The 20,965-nt window shown below is 48.9% G+C and overlaps 1 protein-coding gene and 1 long non-coding RNA gene across 3 annotated transcripts in view; one reads left to right on the top strand and one right to left on the bottom strand.

The window, feature by feature from the left end:
• LOC123360051 (zinc finger protein 850-like) overlaps nucleotides 1-20,965 on the top strand; it is a gene marked incomplete at its 5' end in the record, with an annotated part of 122,856 nt that overhangs the window by 69,275 nt on the left and 32,616 nt on the right. The window lies entirely within an intron of this gene.
• Nucleotides 6,216-20,934, bottom strand: LOC123360059. 2 transcript variants are annotated; one of them, XR_006575952.1, is made up of 5 exons: nucleotides 20,833-20,934; nucleotides 19,917-19,989; nucleotides 19,410-19,515; nucleotides 7,923-8,005; nucleotides 6,216-6,578 (listed from the first exon to the last, which is right to left on the bottom strand). It is a non-coding gene; the product is annotated as an uncharacterized LOC123360059 (long non-coding RNA). The 2 variants fall into 2 exon arrangements; XR_006575953.1 differs by lacking the exon at nucleotides 19,917-19,989.

The following is a 20,965-nucleotide window of genomic DNA, read 5'->3' on the forward strand; positions in this document are numbered from 1 at the left end:
GTTTCTGCCTGCGGTATAATTAATTTTGCTGGGTGTAAGTTAATTAGGGTAGTAGGATATAATTGGTTAGGTAATTATGTTACAGTATGTTAGGACTGGTTAGTTACATTTCAGTAAAATGATTGGTTGAGGTGTAGCTGGGAATATGACTATATAAACTGGGGTCAAACAGGAGGGGGAAGGGAAATTGGAATCAGGTTTATTAATGAGGGGAACGGGAACAGGGACACAGGCAAGGCTCTGCGGCCTCAGAGCTGGGAACGGGACACTGGGGAACAGACTCTCTGGGCGTATAGCGATAAGCCCGACTGGTGGGAAGGGCTTCGGAATCTGCTTGCTTGGAAATAACCCCAATAAACATCGCACTATCTGCCCTTCGGACTCCTGGTCTTTTGCTGCTTGCTGTCTGCGGGACACGAGCCAGGGAAGTGGGTGGGGGAAGGGAAAGCCCTCTAACAAAACTGACACGACCGGATAACCCAGAGGTGAGCCTTAGAGGAAGGTTTTAATGCACTTTGTAACTGATGAGGGATTCCCACGAGGACTGAGGAGGGTGCAATGGTCAATACACATTTAGATCCTTTTCTTGTTTTATATCTTTTTCCCATAAGGCTTAACCTCTGGCGCAGTGTCATGGATGCACAGGATCTGTGCGATGCCCTGGCTTTTAAACAGTCCTTGGGAGGTGCCCCTGGAGTGCGCTGGACCCCCAAGGGGTACCACTCTTCCACAAGGAGAGACCATGTCGCTTCAACACTTGAGACTGAGCCTCTGGATTCAACACTCCTATTTCAACCTGTGAGCTCTGCCAGCAGGTCCCAGCTGAACGACACTCCTGTTCAGAGACTGCTCCTCAGTCATGCTTCAATGCACCTCAGCAAGTTTTTGCTGTGACACTGGGCAGACTGTTAAAATATAGCAGGGTTTATTAGTCAACTGAAACACAGCATTAGAAAGGCTTTAGATTAGGACAGAGAAGCAAAGACGACAATATAGTCCATATTGGCCAAAGCTCTTGAGCCACGCTGCTGTTAAAAAGAGTTTTGTTTCCTTTCACTTTGCCTGTCCGTTTGTCTGCGCTCCGGTAGAGCTCCCTGTGTCTGCAAACCCAGTTCTTCCTGCTCCCAAGCACATCATGAGTCCATGTGTGCTTCACTCAGCCAAGGGGAGATCCTGCCATGGACAGGGGACAATTATTCCCTTGTCTCTGTCGGGTATTCCATTGATGTAGGTTGGTCCCAGCCTGTCCTTAATGACCCATTCATATCACCCCGTGACAGCTCCGTGACAAAACACTTCATGTCTCCTCCTCTTTCTAATCATGGCAACACCAACCCCAGAGGGAAACTGAGGTGTGTATTGGCATCACCAAAACTCCCACCTCTCTCACAGCCCCTGGAGAGAAAGCAAACCACGGGAACTGGAGGTCAGTCCAGTGAACACAGTGGAGGACAAGCTGCAACCCTCACACCCTGGTCAAACAGGAGAGGCAGGTGGGTCCCCACCCACAGAGAGGGGCTGGCTAGAGGCCTGATACCTGAGAGGCCATTGCTTGAGCAGACCATGGAGGCAGGTCAAAGGCTTCGCTACCCCAGAACTGTGACATCGCAAAAGCAGATTTGGGGGAATTAGGAAACCGAGTGACTCAGGTGTAATGGGAGGGAGAATTAAACTCCCCCAGTGTGCGGAGAAGGCTGGGGAATTAAACACTAAAATTCAGGAGCAACAGCCCCTAATTCTTCCAGAAAAGGAGAGTGTAAGAAACAAGAACTGGGCCACGCAAGCTCCGGAGGGACAGGCTCAGAGATCCAAGGAGCCTGGAGGGAAGCCAGCTTGAGGCTGCTGCAGATGGGGAGAGGGGGGACAAGACTCTCCAGACTTTCACTCCTGTTGACCCCGACCTGATTTTATCATCTATGACCACCATGTCTTGGGGGCAATTTTATACTCGCTAGAGGGAAAATGACATGATCAGAGTATTGCTTATTAGCTTGGAACATGCGTGGAGGGGCAAGGAGGCGATGCAGGTCTACACTACAGCCGGGATCGACGCTCTGAGATCGATCCACCCATGGTCGATTTAGCGGGTGTAGTAAACACTCGCTAAATCGACTGCAGATCACTCTCCAGTCGCCCCCTGTACTCTATCCAGATTAGAAGAGTAAAGTAAGTTGACCTCCTGCAGCGTACGCCCTGTGGTAACGCGATCTAAGGTACGCTGACTCCAGCTACTTTATTCATGTAGCTGGAGTTGCGCAGCGTAGGTCGACTGACTGCAGTAGTATAAACATAGCCAAAGCTTGCTACAGTTAAGGGCCATATATTAGGTGGAGGCTTTGTGGGAGTAGCTATGCTGAAGTCTGGGATTTATCTGAATAGGCCTAAGGAGAGAATCCCAAGTCAGATATTTTGCACCCTGATTTTGAAAGACTAACGAGTAACCACAAACAGGTGCAATACGCCACAGGATTCTGAAAGCGGAGGTGGGCTTTAACAATTAGGTTGCTATGCAGTATCTCAGCAGTTGGACGCATTCATATATTGGAATTATTAATAAGTAAGTGATGTAAATCATGAGTATTAATGCTTGATGCCTGGGTAGCGGCCCTGCAATGGGAGGGAGGAATGCAGCAAGGACTCAGAATCAGTGGTCAGGGTCGCTGTGCATAGAGATGGGGAGGTTATATGAGGAGAGGGGTAATAAGTGGGAGAGGGAGGTTAAAAGTTAAAATAATAATATTTGGGGGAAAATGTGTAATGAAGCAAAACTGAACAGAAATAAAACCGGAGTGTAGGCTCTAAAGCTTGGGTACATAAGAACATAAGAACGGCCGTACCGGGTCAGACCAAAGGTCCATCTAGCCCAGTATCTGTCTACCGACAGTGGCCAATGCCAGGTGCCCCAGAGGGAGTGAACCTAACAGGCAATGATCAAGTGATCTTCCTCCTGCCATCCATCTCCATCCTCTGACGAACAGAAGCTAGGGACACCATTCTTACCCATCCTGGCTAATAGCCATTTATGGACTTAGCCACCATGAATTTATCCAGTTCCCTTTTAAACATTGTTATAGTCCTAGCCTTCACAACCTCCTCAGGTAAGGAGTTCCACAAGTTGACTGTGCGCTGCGTGAAGAAGAACTTCCTTTTATTTGTTTTAAACCTGCTGCCTATTAATTTCATTTGGTGACCCCTAGTTCTCGTATTATGGGAATAAGTAAATAACTTCTCCTTATCCACTTTCTCAACATCACTCATGATTTTATATACCTCTATCATATCCCCCCTTAGTCTCCTCTTTTCCAAGCTGAAGAGTCCTAGCCTCTTTAATCTTTCCTCGTATGGGACCCTCTCCAAACCCCTAATCATTTTAGTTGCCCTTTTCTGAACCTTTTCTAGTGCTAGAATATCTTTTTTGAGGTGAGGAGACCACATCTGTACACAGTATTCAGTATTCGAGATGTGGGCGTACCATGGATTTATATAAGGGCAATACTATATTCTCCGTCTTGTTCTCTATCCCCTTTTTAATGATTCCTAACATCCTGTTTGCTTTTTTGATCGCCTCTGCACACTGCGTGGACATCTTCAGAGAACTATCCACAATGACTCCAAGATCTTTTTCCTGACTCGTTGTAGCTAAATTAGCCCCCATCATATTGTATGTATAGTTGGGGTTATTTTTTCCAATGTGCATTACTTTAAATTTATCCACATTAAATTTCATTTGCCATTTTGTTGCCCAATCACTTAGTTTTGTGAGATCTTTTTGAAGTTCTTCACAATTTGCTTTGGTCTTAACTATCTTGAGCAGTTTAGTATCATCTGCAAACTTTGCCACCTCACTGTTTACCCCTTCCTCCAGATCATTTATGAATAAATTGAATAGGATTGGTCCTAGGACTGACCCTTGGGGAACACCACTAGTTACCCCTCTCCATTCTGAGAATTTACCATTAATTCCTACCCTTTGTTCCCTGTCTTTTAACCAGTTCTCAATCCATGAAAGGGTAGGGATTCGGGGTTAAAGATCTGGGATTCCTCACAGCTCCAGATCCCTAAACCTCTCCTCCCCTCCACTGACCCATCCAGCCCACTTCCTGGTTGCCCTTCCTCCACACTCCTCTCCCCTTCATCCCATTACTCTCAGCCGACACCACCTCCCAGCACCTTGGGAACATCTTGTGTTCCCTCCTCATCTCTCACTACCTCATCCCTCCCTGCTGCTTCTTAGCTCTAATCCTGCACACACCCTCCCCATGTCCTGGCACCCCAGAATTATCTACTCCCCCCTTCTTCTCCTCTCCCACAACTCTGTTCTCCCTTCACCCGTGGGGTCCTGAATGGCAACATTATACGCTCTCCTCATCTGCCTGTCACACAAGCCAGGCATGAGTCATACACCTATTTACTTTAGAATTCTACAGTCAGCATATTTTCCTATTAAAATGAGGAAAAGGCATGAAAGCTACAGTTATTAATGTAGTTGCTAATGTAGCCAATAAGGATGCATTCAATGCAATTTTAAAATGACTAACGGCACCAAAAAGGCACATGTCCAAAAATGATACTTATGTATGGGAAATAAGGCAAAAAACGGGGGCAAGGAAACTTGTATGACAAATAAAGGTATAAAGTTATTACTACTCGGGTTCTTTAGACCCCCCGCAGCTTCTAATAACCCAGGGGACAAGACTCCTCACCCAGCGAGGTCACGTTCTCATAGTTCTCCTGCATGACGTCTCTGCAGAGAGCTCTCTGAGTGGGGTCCAGCAGAGCCCCCTCTTCCCTGGTGAAATACACAGCCACCTCCTCGAAGGTCACCGGCCCCTGAAAGAGCAAGAGTCCAACACTCAGTACCTGCTGCCCCACTCACAGTCCCATTACTCACAGAACAGCAGCACCAGGTAAATGGAAGCTCCGCGAGGCACATGTTAACAGAGTCCCACGCCACCTTGTCTAGAGCATCCAGGAGGCATCAGAGGGTAGAAAGAGAGAACCTTTGTGTCTCCCAGCTGACAGACGGAGGCAGGGTCTTCACATTTATCACATACCTACTAGCCAGAGCTTGATATAGGAGATGGGGCTGTCTCTGGACCCTGCTGGTGTCTCCCTGGTAGGAATCCCAACACTCTCCAAATAAAATATATGGAAGAAAGGGGAAGTCAATAGTAAAGAATATAAGTTAGAAAGTGAGAATTGTAGAAAGTTGGTAAGGGAAGCTATCGGAAATCAATGATCAACCAATGAAAAGAAGAAGGAAGTTTTAAAAAGTATATTAAGTACAAAATTAATCCTAACAATGGTAATGGTAAATTACTAGACGGAAATGGCAGAATTATCAACAATCATGCAGAACAGGTAAAGTGTTCAATAAATATTTCTCTCCTGGATTTGGAGAAAAACAGATGATGTAACTCATATCATAAGATGTTGATGCTGACAGTCTTTCCATTCCAACAGTAACTCACGAGGACATTACACAGCAGCTGTTAAAGTTAGATGTGTTTAAATCAGTGGGTCCAGATAACTAGTGTTTTGAAAGACCTGGTGGAGGAACGTGGTGGACTGTTAATGTTGATTTTAATTAGGACTTGGAACACTGGGGAAATTCCATAAGACTGGAATAAAGCTCATGCTGTGCCAATATTTAAAAACTATTAAAGAGATGATGCAGCTAATTACAAGAGTGTTAGTCTGAAATCGATACTGGGCAAGAGAATGGAGCAGCCAATACTGGATTTCATTAATAAAGAATTAAAGAAGGGTAATATAATTAGTACCCATTAAAAAGGTTTAGACACAATAGATCAGTGGTCCCCAACGTGGTTCCCGTGGGCACCATGGTGCCTGCCAGGGCATTTATGTGTGCCCGCCTAGTGCCCAGCAGGGGAGAAAAGCCTCCTGGGGACAGAGTACTCCAGGGCTGCAGGCACCAGTGTTCTCTGTTCTCCCGGCTTCTCTCTGCACTGCCCAGAACTAGCACCAAAAAAACCCAAAACACATCATGCAGAACAGGTAAAGTGTTCAATAAATATTTCTCTCCTGGATTTGGAGAAAAACAGATGATGTAACTCATATCATAAGATGTTGATGCTGACAGTCTTTCCATTCCAACAGTAACCCAAATCACTCCGACTCTGCAGAATGGACGCCCCGTAGCATGTGCTGCTCCAGGCACGTGCTTGTTCCACTGGTGCCTGGAGCCGGCCCTGTATGTGAGTAATTGTTGGCGCCCGCCACACTCTTCTGAAAACATGAATGTGCTACTGGCCACAAAAAGGTTGGGGATCACTGCAATAGATCCTATCAACCTAACTGGATACTCTTATTGGATGAGATCAAAAGTTTGGTTGCAGCTAATAGTACTGATGTAATATACCTAGACTTCTGTAAGGGATATGGGTTGGTTCAGCACGATATTTTGACTAGAAAAATACAAAATACACACAGCATACATTAAATAGCTTAAAAGCAGGGATTTTAAATAGGGAACCATGGTCGAGTGGATTTCTTTCTAGCGGGTTCCCGCAAGGATTGTTCTTGGTCCTGTGCTATTTGACATTCTTATCAATGACCTAGAAGAAAATATAAAATCATCACTGATAAAGTTTGCAGTTGCCACAGATTGGGGGTGGTGGTAACTACTGAAGTGTCAGTAGATTCAGGTTCCGGCAGTAGGAGTCTGGGAAGTTTTCCCAGTCCTGGCTGGAGGGTTATTTCCTGTTCCACAAAGAGAAGAAGTTCCATTTCCAACACCTGTGCCTTGAAATTAGGACCTACCTGACACTACACCCCATATTCAGCATTGTGGTAGGATTATAATATGATTAGGACATAATTATGAGGCATTTTCTACAAGATGAGTCATGTGAAGTGTCACTGGAAAAGTTATGACTTGCTGAATATGATTATCCTACCTGTGTGCATGGATCATGTTTGTATCTGAAGTTATGAATATTGATTCGGTATCTGTCTTTCAAATGTGCTTACTCTGGGTAACACCCACAACGAGCCTTCAGGTACAAGAATGAAGAAGCCAGACAGTGCTGATGACTCATCAACAAAGACAATGGACCATGGAAGAGCTTAGCCTTCCTGCGAATGTTTCAGCCAGCCTATGAGTCATGGCTACTATGACTTGGCAGGGCATGCGACCAGACCACATGACAATGAACTTCATTTTGGTACCTGTATTTTTCCACAAACTGGACTGGAAACTTAGTTTAGAACAAAGGGTTTCTGCTATATGGAAAAGCTGCATAAGGTGGGGTGTGTCATCATCTCTTGGCCTCATTCCCCAGACAAGAGAACTCCCGGAAGCACCTGAGAAACAAAGACTGAACTGGGGGAGGTGTTGGTCCCAGGGTAAAGGGATTTCCAGCTTGTGTATGGAAACTTGGTGGACTGCTCCTATCATCAGTCAGGGTGAGAAACTGCTAATTCAAATTCTATCCATCTAGTATGTTAGGCTTGGTGTGAGTTTTTGCTTATTTGCTAAGTAATCTGCTTTGATCTGTTTGCTACCGCTTATCGCTGGGAAATTGGCTGTTGTCGTCTATCTGTCCTTGAGTGGCTTAGGTAAAGAACTCAGGTAGCTTAGTTGGATGCATGGGCCACCTGCTGTCCTGTTGGGTGATAACAAGGCTAAATCTCCAGCAGTGTGAAAAGGGCCAGCCCAGCTTGAGGGTTAGAGGGCACAGCAGTTCCCAGAAGCCTCCCAGACTGCACCCCGGGGTGACAACCCATCGCACCCTCTATTACACAAGCCTAAGCAGGTTTGTCACATCATGTCCCCTCCCTTTCTCCACCCTCAATATTTCCTGCCTCCCACCACCTCGAGCAGCTCCCACCCTCCTATGCATTTACTGCTCCTCTCCCTCCAAGCAGAACCCACCACCAGCTCCCTGATAATCCCTTACCTGAGCCAGCTCCATTGCAGACATTTCCTTCCCCCTGGGAGGAGGGGATGATCTGGAGCAAAACGTGGACGTTATTCTGTAGCCTGCCAGGGTGAGAAGGGCAATGTGAGAGAATTCAGATGAGGCTTTTGTCCATTCCACATGTCGATTCCCCCCAGCATTTTCCCCTGCTAATGGAAATTCTAGGTTCTGCCACACTGTGAAGCAGAGTGAACTTATTCCAGTATAGGCCTAGCCCCCTCCCACCAGGGTGTAACCCTCTGAGACATGATGAAACCCTCTGCCACTGGGAGTCTCTCTGTTACACTTATCAAGTCTGTGGTGGATATCAAGCCGGGAGGGGTTGCAAGTGCTTTGGAGGATAGAACTGACATTCAAAATATCTGGACAAACTGGAGAAATGGTCTGAAGTAAATAGGATGAAATTCAATAAGGACAAATCCAAAGTACTTCATTTAGGAAGGAACAATCAGTTGCACACATACAAAACGGGAAATGACTGCATAGGAAGGAGCGCTGCGGAAAGGGATCTGGGGGTCATAGTGGATCACAAGCTAAATATGAGTCAACAGTGTTGCAAAAAAAGCAAGTATCATTTTGGGATGTTTTAGCGGGAGTATTGTAAGCAAGACACGAGAAGTAATTCTTCCGCTCTATTCTGCACTGATTAGGCCTCAACTGGAGAAGAGTGTCCAGTTCTGGGCACCACATTTCAGGAAAGATGTTGATAGTCCAGAGAAGATCAACAAAAATGATGAAAGGTCTAGAAAACATGACCTATGAGGGAAGATTGAAAACATTGGGTTTGTTTAGTCTGGAGAAGAGAAGCCTGAGAGGGGACATGATCACAGTTTTCAAGTACATAAAAGGTTGTTACAAGGAAGAGGGAGAAAAATTGTTCTTCTTAACCTCTGAGGACAGGACAAGAAGCAATGGGCTTAAATTGCAGCAAGGAAGGTTTAGGTTGGACATTAGGAAAAACTTCCTAACTGTCAGAGTGGTTAAGCACTGGACTAAATTGCCTAGGGAGATTGTGGAATCTCCATCATTGGGGATTTTTAAGAGCAGGCTGGACAAACTCCTGTCAGGGATGGTCTAGATAATACTTAGTCCTACCTTGAGTGCAGGGGACTGGACTGGCGACCTCTCAAGGTCCCTTCCAGTTCTGTGATTCTATAAACCAAAGGCCAGAGAAGAGCAGGATCAAAGGAGTCACTCTGAGGATTCTCCCTGTCATTGTCCCCAAGGCAGCTGTCTCAGGTGTTGTGGAAAATTAGCCACACGGTTGATTTTAGATCAGACAGGCTGAGGCACCTTTATTGTTATACAAGCATGCATGCAGGGAGGGACAGCGTGGCCCCATGCAAGGGGTGGCTGCCTTGTCTTCAACAGATTTCACCAGGCTTATAAAGGCTAAAACCACAAATCATTACTTACTAAATTTCCCTTATTTGGGATTATCAATGGAAAATTAAGCAAGCTAGCTCAGTACTTTTCCATATTTGGTTTTTCCTGTTATTGTTCTTTGGCAGTTTTCGTTGGTGGTCTGCCTGCCTTAAGACCCCTCCTTTGCAGTTGCATTGGATAAGGCTCTTGTCGCATTCTGGCTGAGCTGGCACATATGGGCCCTCTTTGTTCCTTTCCTCAGTTCCTCTTTCTCTGGTCTCTTCCCCCCCCCCCCCGTGCCCCTTGTACAGACAAGTTTTGCAGAAGTTTCAACCTTTGTTCTTACATAGCAATTGTTCTAGCTACAGGCCTTGGGCCTGCGAGGCAAGGGGGGTTAAGGTACGCTCAAAATTCTGGGCCTATAAGCAGGGTGGGGGGATATTTTCCCTATCACAGGTTTACAAAGTTGTTGGATGGTCCAGCCTTTATACAGTCTCTCCTGGGAGTGCCCCTTTCATGGGCTGGGCCTAGGTTTAGCTTTTGGCAAGTGTGACCCCAGGGGCTCTGAGACGGGGCCTTCTTGCCACAGCACATCTTGTTTCTTTCTGTGGTTCCCCACTGAGTCCAAATGAGTAGATACTCCTGACAGTGACTGCGAACATAAGAACGGCCCACTGCATCAGAGCACTGGTCCATCTAGCTCAGTGGCCAATGCCAGGTGCTTCAGAGGGAATGAACAGAACAGGGGATCATCAAGTGATCCCCCCCGTCGCCCATTCCCAGCTTCTGGCAAACAGAGGCTAGACACACCATCCCTGCCCACCCTGCCTGTGACACTGGCAGATGAGGTGTTAGCTCTTGCAAAAGCCCCCATGTCTTCACTGAACAGGGACAAACACATAGCTGGAATCAGTCTGACTCACCTGTGTTAGTATTGTTAAAACAGGTATTAGAATGACAAGAATATGTTTAGACTTTAATGAATGCTTTATTGAGTTGCTGCCAGGGTTAATATCTGACTAGCTGCATTGTGAGCCTCTGTAAATCACCAGACAGGAGAGAGACTTTACCTAGGGGAAGTGCTGATTGGCAACAGAATGCATTACACCCCGCCTGGCAGGAAAGGTTCATCAAATCCAGATAGAGTATTACGGGATGTTAAAGATGACAAAAGATTGTTGTTGTGCTCTTGACTTCCCATTACTTGAGTTTCCAGCTCAGAGCACATGGCAGTAAGGGGATAAAAAACCCCACACAGAAGGAACTGCTTATCTGTAAGGTGCTTGGACTCTGGGGGGCAAAGTGTCTAGGCATCAGCAAGAGATCCCCAGCTGACTAGCCTGGGTTAGTCCTAAGGAAGATATAGAGCTTGCTTATTATAGAACGGGAGTCAGCAACCTTTCAGAAGTGCTGTGCTGCGTCTTCATTTATTCACTCTAATTTAAGGTTTCACGTGCCAGTCATACATTTTAAAGCTTTTAGAAGGTCTCTATTAGTCTATAATATATAACTAAACTACTGTTGTATGTAAAGTAAATAAGGTTTTTAAAATGTTTAAGAAGCGTCATTTAAAATTAAATTAAATGCAGATCCCCCTGGACTGGTGGCCAGGACCCAGGCAGTGTGAGTGCCACTGAAAATAAGCTCGTGTGCCGCCTTCGGCACATGTGCCATAAGTTGCCTACCCCTGTTATAGACGCTTCTATTATCTTTTCAAATTTAAGACTGAACTTGTCTGCACCTATATGATCACCTGCTTTAACTTGGTAAACAACTCTCATTTCCTTTTAAATAAATCATAATACAGGTTATTACAGAACTGGCTAGAAACATTGTCTTTGTTGTGAGATCTAAGATTCAATTGACCTAAGTAAGTAACTGGTCCTTTGGGACGTCAGGCTTGACAAAGCCCTGGCCGGGATGATTTAGTTGAGGATTGGTCTTGCTTTGAGCAGGGGGTTGGACTAGATACCTCCTGAGATCTCTTCCAACCCTGACATTCTATGACTGGCAGTAACCTGAACATTGCTGTGATTCGTGGTGTAAGGCGGTGGTTCTCAACCAGGGGCCTGGGGCCCGCTGGGGGGACACTAGCAGGTTTCGGGGGGCCACCAAGCAAGGCCACCATTGGACTCGCTGAGGCCCAGGGCAGAAAACTGAAGTCCCAGCGCATGGGGCAGAAGTCCAGGGCACTGAGTCCCACTACCCAGGCTGAAGCCAAAGTCTAAGCAATGTAGATTTGTGGGGTCCCTGTGGCATGGTACCCCGAGAGGGGAAGAAAGTGCCCCAAGGCCTCAGCCAGAGGGTTGAGCCCTGACACACGACTGGCTCAGAGGGTCTCTGCCAGTCAGGAAGGGGGAGCAGCGAGGGAAGCCTGGCAACTGATGGTTGGAGGGGTGAAGAGGTTTGGGGTATGGTGGGGGAAGAAGCGTCTGGGACTGGATAAACTGGGGCTGGGCAGTCTCCATAGGGACACTTGCTCCTCCTGTGCCCTTTCCACACCCTCTTGCGAGTCGAGAATGACCACCCTGTCCCCACCCCCAGCGGCAGCCGTGTCTCAGGACTCTCCCAAGCTGCACCCACTAACTCTCTTCCCATTTGGGGTATAGCTTGGGGCAATAATTTCCCACCAAGATGAACCCAGCTGGCTGCTGCCTGTTCTGGTGCGACAGGGTGGGTGAAAGGTAGAACTGCAGCACTTCTCAGGCAGAATTTATTTTCTTCGTGCAAAAAAAAAAAAATTCTGCACTGGACGTGAATTCTGTGCGTACGCAGTGGCCCAGAATTCCCACATGAGTAACTCACACCCGGCACAAACATAACCTGCTCATTCCCATCTCTTCTCCCTATGTGTCGAGTCCTAGAGCTGCTGCTGTCATTAATGCACACAGGCTTTCACTCCCGTCAGTGCTGGCACGACCCAATCCAGTTACAGGACTGAACCCTTATTCTCCCATCACATGGGGCAGTCTCAGCTGAGGGAGGGTGAGAGTGGGAGGGGGTTCAAAGAGAAAAGAGTTGTTGTAGCCATATTGGTCCCAAGATATCAAAGAGAGGGATTTTTAATTGGTTCTAAAAAAAATTACCTCGCTCACCTTGTCTCTCCAAGAGATCTGAAAGTGGCAGAAGGAGACAAACAGGAAGACAGAGCTCAGGACTCTAAATCAAACATTTTCAAGCCCCTGGAAGAAACTACATTTCCCTTCTGCCCCTGGGTATGTTTGTGTCCTATATGAGGAACGACCCCATTCCTCTCACAGCAGCAAGGGGGAGACTGTAGCCAGCCCCAGATGGTCCTTCCCCAGCCTGGTATGTATTGTGAGGAAATGTGTGTGTGGTGGGTGCCTGGGCTGGGTACAGCAAAATCGATCTGCAGACTGGAAAGTCAGGGCAACTTCAGCACAGCTTGGGGGCAGGGGTAGCAGTTCTGGAGCTGGGCCTCTGCCCCCACAGGTCCCATGGCAGATGGCTCTGGCAGCATCAAGTGGGTCCGTCACGGCAGGGAAAGGTTGGGGTAGTGTCTGAAATCGGGGTGAGGATTGCAGGGGGGAGGGGGGGTCCATGCCCAGGAATGGGGGAGGGGGGTCCATGCCCAGGAATGGGGGAGGGAATTCACCTCCCCACCCCTCTGCAGAGCCCAGGAACTAGGGATTTATCCAGGGAAGTGAATTTCACTCTGGGTGACTTTGATCCGGCCACAGAAAGATCCTTGTGTTTTAGGCTCCACACTGGCCCCAGGAGTTTACTAGTTCTCCCTCCCCAGACTGCCGGGGGCAGCCAGGGATCATTAGTGGGTTATGGGAATTAGAAGATGAAAACTCACTAAGAACAATGATATTTGTGTGTTTATTATTAAATCCCCAGACACCCACCAATCCCCGTCCTCCTTCCCATGAGCTATAAATATCTAAGGGACTCAGCTATTGATCCTGCAGCCAGTTCCTGCCCTTCCCCACTTTCTAAAGCAGCACTTTTAAGAACAGGCCAGGGAAACATGCAAATACTTTGAACCAAATTCCAGAAGCTGCTGAGCATGGACAAGTTACAATGAAACCAAGGTTCCGTCTCTCCAAGGACCTGGCCCCTAGTGCAAAATAACAGACACTCCCCAGAAATATGAAACAGCAACTTCATAACTGATAGATTATTATCTATTGACTTCTGGGAATTACCCCAAAAACCCCCCAAAAAACAAAACAAAACAAAAAAACCCTAATGACGGTGTTATCCTGAGGAAAAGATTTCATGTGTCTTTAGATCATACCGATTTGTATTCTGGAATTTTATACAATAAAATGCCTAATTCGTAGCCCTATGGCAATTGCCTGATGTCACTACAGAGCAGAATTAAGGCTGGTGCCTTAGTTGTGAATTTCCATCCCCTAGCATATTGCAATTGCTGTTAAGTGGGTTTGACAAAATTCATTTTGTCTATTTCTTACTTTTAATTTCAATTGATAGCGATATTTATTTTTAAGCCCTTTTTTCAATGTTTACAATTTCAATGTTCAGAGCTGTGGGAAGTTATGGGGGTCGTCAGACAACAATTATTTAATTACAGTAACTTTTGAGATTCCAAAAGCCAAATCATAGAACTGTTCAAAGAGAAATTGTCAATGTCACATGCAAAATATAAACGGATATTTAGTGTAAATATCCTTAAATCAAACTGGACTTTCTCCAGAAGCATTTCTGTATATTACCTATATAAATATTTTTTCATCTGTGTGTGCGTACAGTGAAATCAACATGTACTGCAATTTATTCATAAAAATCCAATCCTTTCGAGCATAATTTTAAGTAATGACGTACTTGAATTCTTTCACTTCCTAGACTGGAATGTTTCATTTCAGGATAATTACACCCTCCCTGTGATGTATTTCACTCTCAGTACTGTAACCCCCTCGTGATATAGCTCCTGTCTGGGAGCTCTGCTGAGGCGAGTGACATTATGATCAGATGACGACACTCTGACACATAAGAAGAGACACATGGGGGAGGGTGGAGGATGAGGTAACATGGAGGCTTCCAGAGTTGAACGTGGCCGTAAGAGCAAATGCCCTCTCAGCCTCTCCTCTCTCCCACCTCCCAGAGTCAGTAATTCTGAGAAATCGTTCCCTGAAATCTAAATAGCCCCAGTATGAGAGACAGTGATTAACGCAGGTACCTTAGGGGCTGCAGCGCCAACCCCCTGCCTGGACGAGGAGGGTGAAGAATTGCAGTAGAAATGGGTTAAGGCTGGGAGAGGGCACAGCTGCTGTGGGACTGGGAGCTGAGTTGACCAAGAGGCCAGAACCCATGGGCGGGGCGGGGCGGGGGGGGGGAGGAAGGAGAAGAAGTCAACAGGACTGGGTAGAGGCATTTCAGTGTATTTTCCCCATTAACCATTCTGCCATGTATTTAATTTCAGAAACTTTTCATTCACATCTAAACACCTTGGAGCTAAGCTGGGTTGATGCATTTCCACTTACAGTGGTACAGTTTTAATCAGGTGTTTAATCAGATGCTTATGCAACACAAAGCAGTCAATAATGGGTGTGCTTTAATGAACTGACTTGTCTGTGTGCTGTGCATCGCTTTGAAAAAAAGATGGTGTGAACGACTGTCAAAATTTTAGGCATTAAGAAATGGTAAGTAGGTGTCAGTTCCTTTCTCATGCGTTTCTCTCATAATTTTAGTGTCAGTTTTGAATCAGTATTAATACCATGTTGTTTTAACAGCAGTAGGGTCCATTTGTATAATTGTTTGGAAGATTTCATTGGATATTGTGACCCAGCCGTCTTCACCTTTTCTTTTGAGATTCCTAAATATAACCCAGCGCACCACTCCTGACAGACTGCAAGCCCTGGCCGGTGACATGCCCCTTAGACAGCAAACACCTGACAAGTCCTTTCGCCCTCAAACGCGGATTTGGCTCTGACATTGCTTTATCCGCCCCACCAGAAAATGCTGTAGGTAACCAGGTAATTACAGCAGACTGTTACTAGCTACCGTTCTACTAGCTATGGGCCAACATTCAAATGGTTCTGTTTGTTTATCTATCATTCTGCTTTGCAATTCTTAGATCCCATTTAAAAACTGGAACTGAAATAACCAAAGCAAGTTAAGAAGGGAGTGACATCGGGCACAGGTGGGTGTAAAACAATAAAGGGAAAGAACTGACTATGGGAAAACGAACATCGCAAACTATCAGAGCCCCAGACCCCCGCCCAACTGAAACCACCCCAGCCAGGCATATCAAGCTGGGCCCCTGAAAAATCGCCCAGCCCCTCTGGCAGTGAATGCTGCGTGTTCCAGACGGAGCTATGGTGTGTGCGTCTGCTCTGCTGACGTGCTGCTTTGGTACGGAAGGCACCACGGCCACAGGGAGCAGAGACATGGACTCCTACAAAACAAAATCCCAGATACACCTCCAATGCCGCCTCCCCACTGTCTGCCATCTCCTCCCCCACCGCCACATGGCCATTCTCAGCCCATTGCTAACAGTTCCTTCCAGCCTTCAGCACTATAAATAAATAAAACATGGTGTTACGAAAGGTAGATGGTGCCAGAGAAACCTGATCTGGATGTCAGTAAGGCATTTGATACAGTTCCACATGGGAAACTAGTTGTTAAATTGGAGAAGATGGGGATTAATGAGAGAACTGAAAAGTCAATAAGGAATTGGTTATAGGGGAGTCTACAAGGGGGTCATACTGAACGATGAGTTGTCAGGCTGGAGGGAGGTTACTAGTGGAGTTCCTCAGATCAGTCTTGGGACCAATCTTATTCAACATTTTTATTAGCGACCTTGGCACAAGAAGTGGGAGTGTGACACAAAACTGGGAGGGATTGCCACTATGGAGGACAAGAAAATCATACCAGAAGAACTGCATGACCTTGAAAGCTGGAGTAATAGAAATGGGATGAAAATTAATATTGCAAAATTATGCACTTAGGGACTATTGACAAGAATTTTTGCAATGACTTGGAGACTTATCAGTTGGAAGTGACAGAGGAGGAGAAAGACCTGGGTGTATTGGTTGATCACAGGGTAATTATGAGCTGCCAATGTGGTGTGGCCGTGAAACAGGCTAATGCAGTCCTAGGATGCATCAGGCGAGGTATTTCCAGTAGACACAGGGAAGGGTTAGTACTTCTGGCCTTAAAGTCTGTGAGTCTATAAACTGTGGCTTGCGTTGCACAGACACTGGTGGAGCTCAGGGCCCCATCGTGCTGAGTATGGCAGAGACCCTGACTGAGAATCAGCACCCGCATTGTGCTGGGCACTGCAGACAGAGAGGGACATTCCTTGCCCCAAAGAGATCACAGTCCAAGTAGACAATGGGTACAAGGAAAACAGAGAGGCTGTGACTTCCCCAAGGCCACCAAGCAGGTCAGGGACAGAGCCAGGAACAGACCCCGTTAATGCCTTAGCCACATCACCCGCAGCTTGGAAAGGTCCCAGACCCCATTGTATTAGGCTGCAGGAAGAGGTGGTTTATCCATGGATGCACAGGCAGTCCCTGCACACAGCTGGGGGTGGGGGGTGTCCTGGGTCAGGAGAAGTCAGTGTCCAGCCCTGTGGGGCTGTGGTCCTGGCTCATACACCTCACTGCTGCCCCTCCATTACCAGCTGCACTGTTCAGCCAGCCCCAGGCCTCAGAGAGGTCACTGTCCCCCCACATCCCAAACCTTCAAACTGGGTCATGGTGCACCAGTGCCAATCCGAGTGCACCGGTGTAAATGATGTCTATACTAAGAGTTTGCACCACTGCCTAAAACCCCAGTGTGGCAGAGCCCTTCAGTGCCCAGACCAGCAGTACGGGGGCACTAGAACTGGGATCTATTTCTAGCTCGGTCAGGGCAGCCTGGGTGACCTTGGACACGTCAATGTTTCACCTCCCAACTTTAGGCTATTGACCCAGCTGCCCACTCACTGGGGTCTCCTCTCTCTCCAGAGCTGCTCACCACTCAAATCTGTGGGGGGTCCCCAGAGCTAAGGCAGTTCAGCTCGGGAATAGTCTTACAAGGGGAGCTGTGGAGTCTCTGTCCCTGGAAGTTTCTAAGAGCAGTGTGACGAAGTGGGGCTGTTCTTAATGTTTCCTCTGAATACTGTGTGCGTGCCTCAGTTTCCCCTAGGCATTTCTTAAGTCCCCACTGTGCATAAATGGCCGACACTTTGTATCCTAGCAACAAATGGCTGGGGCCCTTCCCCCCGCAAGGGGCTGGCTGAAGGTGAACAGAGAGATCAGGTGACCTCCTGGCCTGGGAAAGAGACAAAGCCCAGAGGAGGAGGGGCTGGAGGGGGTTTCAGTTGGGAGCTGGCTGGGGACGAGGCGTGAGGGCCGACGTGGGGGTCTGCCTCGCTGGGCCCCAGAATGGACCCGGCTGAGGGGTCCGGTTCTCTGTACCTACAAGCTCTGTTTTAGCTCGTGTTCCTGTCATCAAATAAACCTCTGTGTTACTGGCTGGCTGAGAGTCACGTCTGACTGCGAAGTGGGGGGGCAGGACCCTCTGGCTTCCCCAGGACACTGCCTGGGCGGGCTCGCTGTGGGAAGCGCCCAGAGGGGCAGAGGATGCTGAATGCTCCAAGGAGAGACCCAGAAGGTGAAGCCGTGGGAGCTTCTTGCCCTGCAGACAGTCTGCTCCAAGGGACAGGAGGCTCCCCAGAGTCCTGCCTTGGTTTGTGGGGAGCAGTTCCAGAGCATCACCGGGGGGACTCCGTGACAAGCAGGTAGGACAAAGCTCTGTCAGAGGGAATCTACACAGACTTGGTCCTGCCTTGGCAGAGAGAGCTGGACTTGATGACATCTTGAGCTCCTGCCCAGCACTACATGTCTCTGATGCTATGAAATAAATACGTATAAAACACAACGTACAGAGTAAAACCCACAACATGTCAGGCAATTCAGAAAAAAAAACCCACAGCATACAAAGACAATACAAAGGAAAAGAAAACAACACAATGCTCACTAATACACCCTAGGACAAAATTACACAATGAAAGAGAGCTCAACTCAAACCAGCACAACACAGGCACCAAATACACTGAGGCAAAACAATGCACCATAAAACTATGCAACACAACATGGTGCAGTCACAAATGGCACCATGCAAAACAGCTCAGCATAGAACAGGGCACAGCACAAAACAGAAATATTTCAGTGTAGGCCTGGAAGGGATCTTGAGAGGGCGTCTACTCCAGCCCCCTGTGCTGAGGCAGGACCAAGTATCCCTAGACATTCCCAGACTGGTGTATCTCTAACCTGGTCTTAGAAACCTCCAGTGAAGGAAATGCCACAGCCTCCCTTGGAAGCCAATGCAAGGCAGACACAGCCCCAAACAAGCTGTACACACACACGCTGGGCTTAGGGTTAAGGGGAGAGGCAAGAATTCAAACAATCTGGGTTCAGTTCCCAGTTTTGCCCCAAATTCTCCATGCAAACTTGTTAGACACCGGCGGCTGGCCCATGCCCACTGACTTTGACTCAGATGGCTCAGGCTGTGGGGCTGTTTAATGGTGGTGTCCATGTTCCAGCTGGGGCTGCAGCCCAAGGTCTGGCACCCTCCCACCTCGCAGGGTCCTACAGCCTGGCCCCAGCCCGAGCCCAGACATTTACACTGCAATTAAACAGCCCCTTCGCCTGAGCTCTGTGAGCCTGAGGCAGCTGCCATGGGCCAGCTGGGGGGGTTTTATGGCAGGGTAGAGATACCCTTGGTGTCTGTTCAGCACCTGTCACAATGGGGACTCTTGGTCAGTGTCTGTGCAGAGCCCTGCACAACAGGGGGCCTGACCTCAGTCGGGGGCTCTGCAACTCCCGGCATAACAGGATCCCGGATTTTGTTTAGTTCCCCTGCAGCAACTGGCAAAATGTGGGGGCAGGATCTCTGTCAGGGTCTGTGCAGTGCCCAGTACAATGGTGGGGCGTGATCTTCATTAGGGTCAGTGCAATGTCAGACCCAACGGGGACACAGATCTCAGTCGAGGTCTCTGAAGTGCCCAGCACAATGGAGGCAGCGGTTTGGGTCGCAGTCGTTCGCTGCCTGGCGCAAGGGGGGGGCCGTGATCTCGGTCCAGGTCTCAGTTTTACCTGGCACAACAGTGGGGTCTGATCTCACCTGTGGTCTCTTCATCGCCTGGCGGAACAGGGCCCAGACCTCAGTTGGGGTCTCTGCAGCGCCTGCCAGAACAGGGCCCAGACCTCAGTTGGGGTCTCTGCAGCAGCTGTCAGAAGATTTTCGAGAATTTGATATCAGTATTTCAGAACTGAGGAGAAAAATGGGGCACAAACAATATATTTGCCAATATAAGGGACAAGCATCATGTGGGGAGATTTTATGTCACCATTCAACCACTCAAGAGAAAAGAGGGGAAATTTGAGGGGATTATACAGCGATATTAAATCAACAACAGAATGGGATGGATTCTTCTTGCCTCACATTCCCATGGCCGGCAGGGATCCCTGGGTGATGTGGCTTTCACAAGGGAGAGGAGTGGGGCTGGAGTGAGGTCACTGGCTGTGGGGAGGGGCTGGCAGTGGGGTCTGGGAATGTGACTAGCAGGTGATGGAGGAGGCACGGGGGGGGGCTGCTGGGTTGGGCGGGGGGTGGTGGTGCTGATCTCACCTGGGGTCTCTGCAGCGCCTGGCAGAACAGGGCCACGCTCAGTGCGATAAGAGCCCTGATCTCAGTCACACACCTGGAGAGAAAAGTGGGAAGATTTTCGAGGAGTGGGGCTGGAGTCGGAAGGTCGCTGGCTGTGGGGTCTGGGAATGTGACTGGGGGGGGGCTGCTGGGTTGGGCAGGGTGGGGGGGGGGAGGGGGAAGTAGCTCGACTGGGAAACCTGGGGCTGGGCCGTCTCCATGGGTGACACTTGTTCCTCCCTCCCCTTCCTGGCCCTTCCCAGGCCCCGTTGCAAGCAGAGAGAGGCCCCCCCAGCCCAGCCCAGAGGTGTCCCTGTCTCAGGGCCCCCCCAGCCTCTGCCCATTCACCCTCTGCCCAGCTCAGGAATCACTCGGGGGAACCATTTCCCACCTGCACAAGGACAAATCCCTGCAGGTGGAAATGGGGGAAACCCCCCAAACCCGAGCTCTGAACTGGCCACTGGCGAAGGGGGGAGAAAATGGGGCACAATCGGGGGGGGGGGACAGGGAACTTCTCAGGGGTGGGGGGAGGGGGGGTCACCGTGGGGGCTGCTCGTGGCTCTCTAGGGAGAAAGGGGGCAGGGCGGGGGGGCAGGGGGTCCCCACGGGGGGGGCAGCGGTAAATCCGAGGGGATCTCAGCCCCCCCCTTTCTCTCCCCGCTCCTCGGGGGTCACCGGCTCCTCCCCCCCCGGCCATGTCCGGGCTGCACCGACACTTCCCCCCCCGCCCCTTTCCCAGCCTCCCCGGGACCCCCCCGCCCCCGGGCTCGCGCCGGCACCTGGAGGCTGCAGCTCCGCAGCGGGGGCGGGGCGGGGCCGGGCCGGGCACGGGGGGGGGGATTAATGAAGGTCTCTCCCGCCGCGATCTGCGCATGCCCAGAGCCCCAGCGGCACAAACCCTTCTCCGGCCCGGGAGAGGCTCCAACGGCCCCGCACGAGCCAGGTAGAACCGCAGCGCCCCGCGCGCGTTCGAGCTCCGGCTCCGCATCCCTCGCTGACGTCACTTCCGCTGCAGGGAGAGTCCGGAACTA

The sequence above is a fragment of the Mauremys mutica genome, unplaced genomic scaffold, assembly GCF_020497125.1.
Source record: "Mauremys mutica isolate MM-2020 ecotype Southern unplaced genomic scaffold, ASM2049712v1 Super-Scaffold_100210, whole genome shotgun sequence".
NCBI lineage: Eukaryota > Metazoa > Chordata > Testudines > Geoemydidae > Mauremys > Mauremys mutica.